This window comes from Rana temporaria, chromosome 2, assembly GCF_905171775.1.
Source record: "Rana temporaria chromosome 2, aRanTem1.1, whole genome shotgun sequence".
Lineage (NCBI taxonomy): Eukaryota > Metazoa > Chordata > Amphibia > Anura > Ranidae > Rana > Rana temporaria.
This window is the reverse complement of record NC_053490.1, coordinates 178,620,163-178,628,295: the sequence shown is the minus strand read 5'-3', so window position 1 is coordinate 178,628,295 and position 8,133 is coordinate 178,620,163. Positions and strand designations below refer to the sequence as shown.

Below are 8,133 nucleotides of genomic sequence, written 5' to 3'. Positions count from 1 at the left end.
CCATACCTCGCATTTAACTTTTCCCAAGCTTGCTTGTAGGCTTCTTCGTCTGTTCTATAGAAGTTAACTTCAAGGGCTTTCTTTGCTTCTCCACCAACATATCTCTGAAGGTAGAATAACTTGTCAAGTGATCTGGAACAATGATGCTCAATGATCATTTCAAAACTTGCCTTCCACTCTATGAACTTCAGTATATCTCCTGAAAATACAGCAGGTTCTGGAATGGGAAGTCTTGCTGGGACTGTTCTCTGCCGTCCTGCTGGGACAATAGTTGCAACATTCTCCTGGTCATTGCAGTGACATCTAGGCGTAGAATTGTCCTGTTTTATTTTCTCACTTAGTTCTAAATTAAGTGAGTCTCTCTTTTCGTATTTCTGAGCAGGTTTCCTCTCATTTTCCTGGATGTATGAAGGTAAGTTGGAGTCTGATTCTTCACTTAGTACAGATTTGGACCTATGACGACCTATGACTACCATTCATGTCCTCATCGCGCACTCTTAGTCTGGCTTCTATAATCTTAACTTCTTTCAGCCTTTCCAGACTTTCCATTTGATGGCGCTGTACCTCCATTTGATGGCGCTGCGCCTCAATGGCTGGTTCCATCTCGATTTCTGCTTTCTTGACAGCAAGTTGTTCAACAAGTTCCTTTCTTTTGGCTAAAGTACTTGAGGGCTCTGATATGTAACTGGCACTTCTACTAGTGAAGGAAGGCCCACTTGAGATTGTGGTTCCCCCTATGGACCTAGCATAGTCTCTCGTGAAGAGCTTGTTCATTCTCTTCCTCGCCTTAACTTCCATCAAAAAAGCATTTACCTTTATTGTTAAAAACTGGGTACTCACAATTTGGCAGATTAAAACAAGCGGTAGAAAGATCGTATTTTTGGAAGTGTGTCATGACAGCCTCTGTTCGCTCGACCGGTTTTGTCATCAGACGCAAACGCAACATGTGGCAGGTGACGTGGCAAGTGACAATCTGCATCTGGTGGCAGGCAAGTGACATTCCGCGACTTGTGGCAGGTGATGTGGCAAGTGACAATCTGCAACGTGTCGCAGGTGACGTGGCAAGTGACAATCCGCAACATATGGCAGGTGACATGGCAAGTGACAATCCGCAACTTGTGGCAGGTAATGTGGCAAGTGACAATCCGCAACATGTGGCATGTGACAATCTGCAACCTGTGGCAGGCGACGTGGCAAGTGACAATCCGCAACATATGGCAGGTGACATGGCAAGTGACAATCCGCAACTTGTGGCAGGTAATGTGGCAAGTGACAATCTGCAACATGTGGCAGGTGACGTGGCAAGTGACAATCTGCATCTGGTGGCAGGCAAGTGACATTCTGCAACTTGTGGCAGATGACGTGGCAAGTGACAATCTGCAACGTGTGGCAGGCCATGTGGCAAGTGACAAGCTGCATCTTGTGGCAGGTGACATGGGAAGGGACACATTCGGGGCTCCTACTGATTCTACATTATGGTGAGTTGAACCATTTCTAATGCGCTTCAATTATCCTGACACCATAACAACCATGGTGTCGTGATCATTGAAGCGCTAACATCAGTGATTTCCCTGATAAATTCCCCCCCCCAAAAAAATATTTTCTGGTAGTGCCCCTCCCGAGACTAGACTCTGGATCCGCCCCTGCTCTTGACAACAGATCAACAGGTATGTTGCATAAATTTGTAAGTTGTAATGCACCTGGTGATGTTTGTCAGCTGGAATGTCTCTAAGTATTGGCAATAATTAGGGCTAAAACAACAGGGTCTGACAGTTTTAGAAAGTCATCACTTGCATGGAAATTAAATGATGGTGTAGATAGTTGCCTCTTCAGCACACGATTTGCAATAGCATTTTTTTTTATTATTATTATCTTTTCATTTAAAGTTTTACTTTTTCGTTTTGTAATGTCCTTTTCCATGGATATTAAGATAATGTTTTTCAAGGATTTATAAAAATGTTATAGGTAGTAGTTTTAAACTCTTAATAAATACAGGTATCACAGTTTTTAGGAGATTTTTTGGGATTATTTTAGTACTGTAAAAGGTTTTTTAGTTGCCTTCTGATTTTTAATTGGCTTTGATTTTTCAATATTTTTTCAATATGTGGTGATAGCATATCCCACTAAGTGCATAGCTCATCCTGCAATTGATGCAGTGATCAATGGTCCCTTGATTTTTCTTAGGTGCTCTTTCCTCATATAGGCTTGACAGCAGCATGTATCCTGTGCCCCTGGCAAAGTAATTTTTGACAAAATGTGTAGAGAGGGGCCAGAATACATGCTACCATGCATGCACACTAAGCAGAATCCATGTTGGTTATTGACATTGTGGAGTTCTGTGATGATAAAATCTGTATGCTCTGCAATATATTGTACGTGCATTTACAGAATAAAATTTTCGTATGTCAAATTAAACTACGGGAGCTGTGTTTCTTATCTCTTACCATAACATGAGCTGCTGCTGGTCCTGTGAAAGAGAATGAGAAGTGAAGTTCCATTCTGAGCATTCTGAAACAGGCCACTGAAGTCATATAATCCATTTGCCTAGGAGTCCTGTGTGGTTCCATTAGGCACCCCAAGACATTCTGATACACAATAAGCAATATTTGACCACTCTATATTGGCGATCATATGAATTTGGTAAATCTTGCTTGCACAAAGGAAGGCACAGAAATTTGCATGAAATTGTAGAATTTGTTCAGGTAATTTCTGAGCTGCGTAGAATAGGTATGTTCCCAATGAGGAATGCAGAAGTCAGAGGTTGCATCCAGACACAGTGTATACGATGACATTGTTCTAGTTGACTGTGCCACATTCTTCTCCTTAGCAACAGCAACATCATGAATGCAATCATATATTTGTGTTCCATGGCTCTGCGGAACGTTTCTGCACACACTGTACAGAATGGTTACACTACTCTATCTGAACAAAGGCAGGATGAAAAACAAAGTATCTGCAAAGCTTTATGGTCTGGAGGTGCCAGTGGTTTTTGACTCAGCATTCGTTTTTAGCTCTAAATGCATCAGAAATATTTCTGTACCAGTATTTAATGTTGTATATTCACAACGAATATCTTTCAGTAAAACTGAAAAAAATCCTAAACCCTGCAGTTATCATGCTGCTTGCTAAAAAAGATTCTGCAAATATTTTCACTAATGCACTCTGCATTACCAAAAGCAGCATGACTGGCTATTGGCCAGTCTGCTTCCAAAATTATATCCCCTTGATTCTACAAAATGACTATAATAATGACTATAATAATAAGTCATTTTTTTTTACTTTATAAGGCTTTAAGAATAAAAAAAATATGTTGTATGTGAGGCAAGTCTACCTATACCAGCTATACCGTGGTGAAAAACAGTTTATAATCAGGTTATCATGCAGGTACATAAGCTTTTGGAAACACGTTTGATGCCCACATAAAGTACAAATTAAACAAACACAGAAAAGCCAAAATGAAATCAATGCAAGTGAAGAAAACATGAACAGCATACCTGGATCTAAAACAAATTACAAAACTTTCAGGTAACTCTGCTTCAATTGGTGGGGAATAGTTCTGGTCATTGCATATGAGAGTACATGAAGGTGCCTACAACAACAAAAAGCACACATTAATGCATGTGATGAAAAAAGTATAACTTGCTCATTTAAAGTGGTTTTGCATACCCCAACACTGGATGCATATATATGAAGGATTATATTACCCAAATTAACTACAGTATATAGTAAACATTTTATTTCAGACAACAAACCATCAATAACCTACCTATATTCTCCACTAGGCTTCTCTGTCCATGAATGTCAGTTACGGACATGCAGCCTACATGTCTGTAATGGACATTCAAGGACAGATGCAAAAAGTACAGATTTTTCAAACTGTTCTTAAATTTACTGAAAGTTGGCAACCCTGCTCTGCAGTGGGCTACCTCTCTCTTCCCTCCTCTCCCTGCTGAAGTTCTGTTGTGAATGAAGAGAATAGATTGTGTGTATGTTTTGTGCAGTAACATCAGCTTGTCTCACAATCTGTGAGGGAGCATCAGCACTGCACCTACGGGAGACTGCTCCTGGCAGGAGGCTGCCATTAAAATGTGAATGATCCAAGCTCCTCCTCTATTCTCAATGAAGGTGATAGTGAGGCTCTAGCTGCCCTGGAGGATCTTCTTGTTGAAATTATTAGGGTAATGAGGATATTGAGATTGAGATTAAGATAAATATCGAAAAATAATGCTCTGTCTAAAAAAATATACTGTATAAAAAGAATTCATGTTTTGCAGAAAGAATACATTTAAATATTATGTGGGATAACAATATCCATTACAGATTCTGTCCGACAAAGTAGCTTAAACCCAACACCATCCCATCTCCCTGTGACACATTACTTCCATCCACGGAAATCCACTGCCTGTTTGCTTTAATATGTAATACATATCCCAAAAAATATATATATTTCTTCATCACTTTAGGCCAATAAGTATTCTGCTGCATATTTTTGGTAACAAAAATCCCAATAAGCGTATATTGATTGATTTGCACAAAAGTTATAGCGTCAAAATAGGTGATTTATATAGGGACCTTTAACCACTTACCCCCCGGACCATATTGCTGGTCGAAGACCAGAGCACTTTTTGCGATTCGGGACTGCGTCGCTTTAACTGACAATTGCGCGGTCGTGCGACGTGGCTCCCAAACAAAATTGGCGTCCTTTTTTTCCCCCAAATAGAGCTTTCTTTTGGTGGTATTTGATCACCTCTGCGGTTTTTATTTTTTGCGCTATAAACAAAAATAGAGCGACAATTTTGAAAAAAATGAATATTTTTTACTTTTTGCTGTAATAAATATCCCCCAAAAATATATAAAAAAACATTTTTTTTCCTCAGTTTAGGTCGATACGTATTCTTCTATGTATTTTTCGTAAAAAAATATCGCAATAAGCGTTTATTGATTGGTTTGCGCAAAAGTGATAGCGTTTACAAAATAGGGGTATTTTTATGTCATTTTTATTAATATATTTTTTTTTACTAGTAATGGCGGCGATCAGCGATTTTTTTTCGGGACTGCGACATTATGGCGGACACTTCGGACACTTTTGACACATTTTTGGGACCAGTGGCATTTTTATAGCGATCAGTGCTATAAAAATGCATTGGATTACTATAAAAATGCCACTGGCAGTGAAGGGGTTAACACTAGGGGGCAGGGAAGGGGTTAAGTATGTCCCTGGGTGTGTTCTTACTGTGGGGGGGGGTGGCCTCACTAGGGGAAACACTGATCCTCTGTTCATACATTGTATGAACAGAAGATCAGCATTTCCCCCGCTGACAGGACCGAGAGCTATGTATTTACACACACAGCTCCCGTTCCCCGCTCTGTAACGGGCGATCGCGTGTGCCCGGCGGCGATCGCGCCCGTAGAATGACGGCGGCTGGTCGGCAAGTAGTTAAACACTCAGCGGTTTATTCAAACATATAACAAACAGGGTTCTCACATTTAAAACAGTAATGCAGTGTATATCAGAAACGAGCAGCGAGCTCACACTGTGCAAACGTCACTTCCGGTGTCCTATTGTCTGACGCGTATCGTCACTGTTACATGACTTCATCGGAGTCATGTGACAGTTACGATACGCGTCAGATACTAGGACACCGGAAGTGATGTTTGCATAGTGTGAGCTTGCTGCTCATTTGGAAACAAACAAAAGAGATGTTTAGTAAAAAACAGCACACATTATACAAATAACACTTGATAGGCACACATTTAAACCCTTGATTACCCAAGATGTTAACATGTTAACCCCTTCCAAGCCAGTGTCATTAGTACAGTGACAGTGTGTAGTATTATTTATGTAAAAATTCCACTCAGTGTCAGTGTCAGGGAACTCCTGTGAGACATTTTACACACAGACGTGCGCAAGCACATAGCCTTTGCCATAGAATGGCTCCCAGCAGCTGCATCTCCAAAATGTACCCCGTCAGAAGGGACGTTTTCAGAGCATTCTAATTGGTCCACACCATCACATAGGTGGCGCTGACCAATCAGAAGCCATGTAACCCATCCTGTCAGCTGAGAAGAAAATGCTTAGATGCCGAGGGAATGCTAAGCCCTGGACTCTTGACGCGGATATACCGGCTCAGAACGGGATATTGCCGCGATCCAGGTCAGCGGGACTGGGGGAAGGGGGGTGAGGAGGTGGTCATGTGCAAATTCACCTTACAGATTTTTAGGCTATAAAACCTGGAATCTTATCGGTTTCTATGTAGAATTGCACCAGATATTGCACTCCCTAGTTTTAGTAAATAAATCCCCTAGTGTCATATTGCCCTCTGCACTATTGCAGTCCCATTATAAGCCACTGATCATCACCATTAGACGTATAATAAAAATAAAAAAACTGTATGTATATATATATATATATATATATATTTTTTGTATATATATATTTATATATATATATATATATATATATATATATATATATATATATGTGTGTGTATATATATATATATATATATATATATATATATATACGTGTATATATATATATATATATATATATATATATATATATATATATATATATATATATATATATATTTATATATATATATACTATAGTTTGTAGATGCTATAGCTTTCATGAAAAACCAATCAATATACATTTATTGTGATTTTTTTTTACCAAAGACATGTGCAGAATACAGTTTGGCCAAAACTGAAAACAAATGATTTGTTAAATTGTTTCTATTGGATATGTTTTATAGGAGAAAGTAAAAAATAATGTTTGGCCTTTTTCATTTATATAATAAAAAATAAAAACCCAGTGGTGATCAAATCCCACCAAAAGAAAACTCTATTTGTGTGAAAATAAATGATATAAATTTGTTTGGGTACAGCGTTGCATGACCATGCAATTACTAGTTAAAGTAAGACAGGCAAAACATGGCCTGGTCATGAAGGGAGTAAAACCTTCCAGAGCTGAGGTGGTTAATGTGCAAAAGTTAGAAATCAGTGTATTGCTCTGATTATTTATAGGAAGGTGCAATATGTTTAATTCAGAATTCGTGGCTAGATCCTAAAGTGGATCTCACATCATATCAGGGCCGGATTAACATAGGGGCTGTTGGAGCTGCAGCTCCAGGTCCCTTCCTCAAGATAGGCATATTTGCCAAAAAAAAAAAAGATCAACTTTGAGGATTGTAGCTCGGCGACCAGGGGTCACAGAGACCCCACATGGGGGTTATGTAGCTGAAGACCCACCCCACCACTAGTCAAAAGTGGGGGCTGCTATCATTTATGGTTTCAGAGATTCGGGGCTGCTTGTGCAGCCTGTCAGAAGCTACAAACAGAGCAGCCTTTTAAATACAAGCTGACACACTCTGCAGCAGACTGGATGAGCTCACAGTGCTTATAATAAGTATTTGTATATTACTTCTGGTAATTAACCCCTTGCCACCCAGGACAATTCTGACACTTCTCTCCTACATGTAAAAATCATCATTTGTTTTTTGCTAGAAAATTACTCAGAACCCTCAAACATTATATATATTGTTTTAGCAGACACATTAGGGAATAAAATGGTGGTCTTTGCAACTTTTTATGTTACACTGTATTTGCGCAGCAATTTTTCAAATGTGTCTTTTTTGGAAAGAAACAGTTTCATTCATAAAAAAAAAAATCTAAAGTTATCATGATTTTTTTTGTATACTAACCGATGCCTTAAGTTTTTTTACAGGTTCTCGCCCTTTTGGCTAAGATCAAGTGTAGTATCTGTTCTTATCAGTTGCCAGTAGGTGGTGCTATGCTAACCGTCCTGAGTACATGGCGAGGTGGAAAGGGATGGCGGTTGGCAGATGCTAAACCTGCTGGTGCGGAGGTGAAAGCCTTCTTATTTGGACGGAGAAACATGAGGTCAAAGCTGAGGGGCCGGACCCCTGGCCTTTGGCCTGGATTTGGTGGTGCCTGCCCCGGTCAGTTGTTCGGGAGAGAACACTAGCTCCTCCTTCCCCTTGGGGGGAGCGGTTAGTATTTCCCGAACGTGATTAGGAGGGAGGGATGGGAGTTGTGGGAGTAGCCTGCTGAGGTGGGCTCTCCCCAATCTCTCTGAACTCCTAACTTCCAGGCTAGGAAGGGTGCTGC

General features: G+C 39.9%; 1 pseudogene; it reads left to right on the top strand.

The window, feature by feature from the left end:
• The first annotated feature begins 7,725 nt into the window (after nt 1-7,725).
• LOC120930015 lies at nt 7,726-7,904 on the top strand (annotated as a pseudogene).
• Nucleotides 7,905-8,133: the final 229 nt, after the last annotated feature.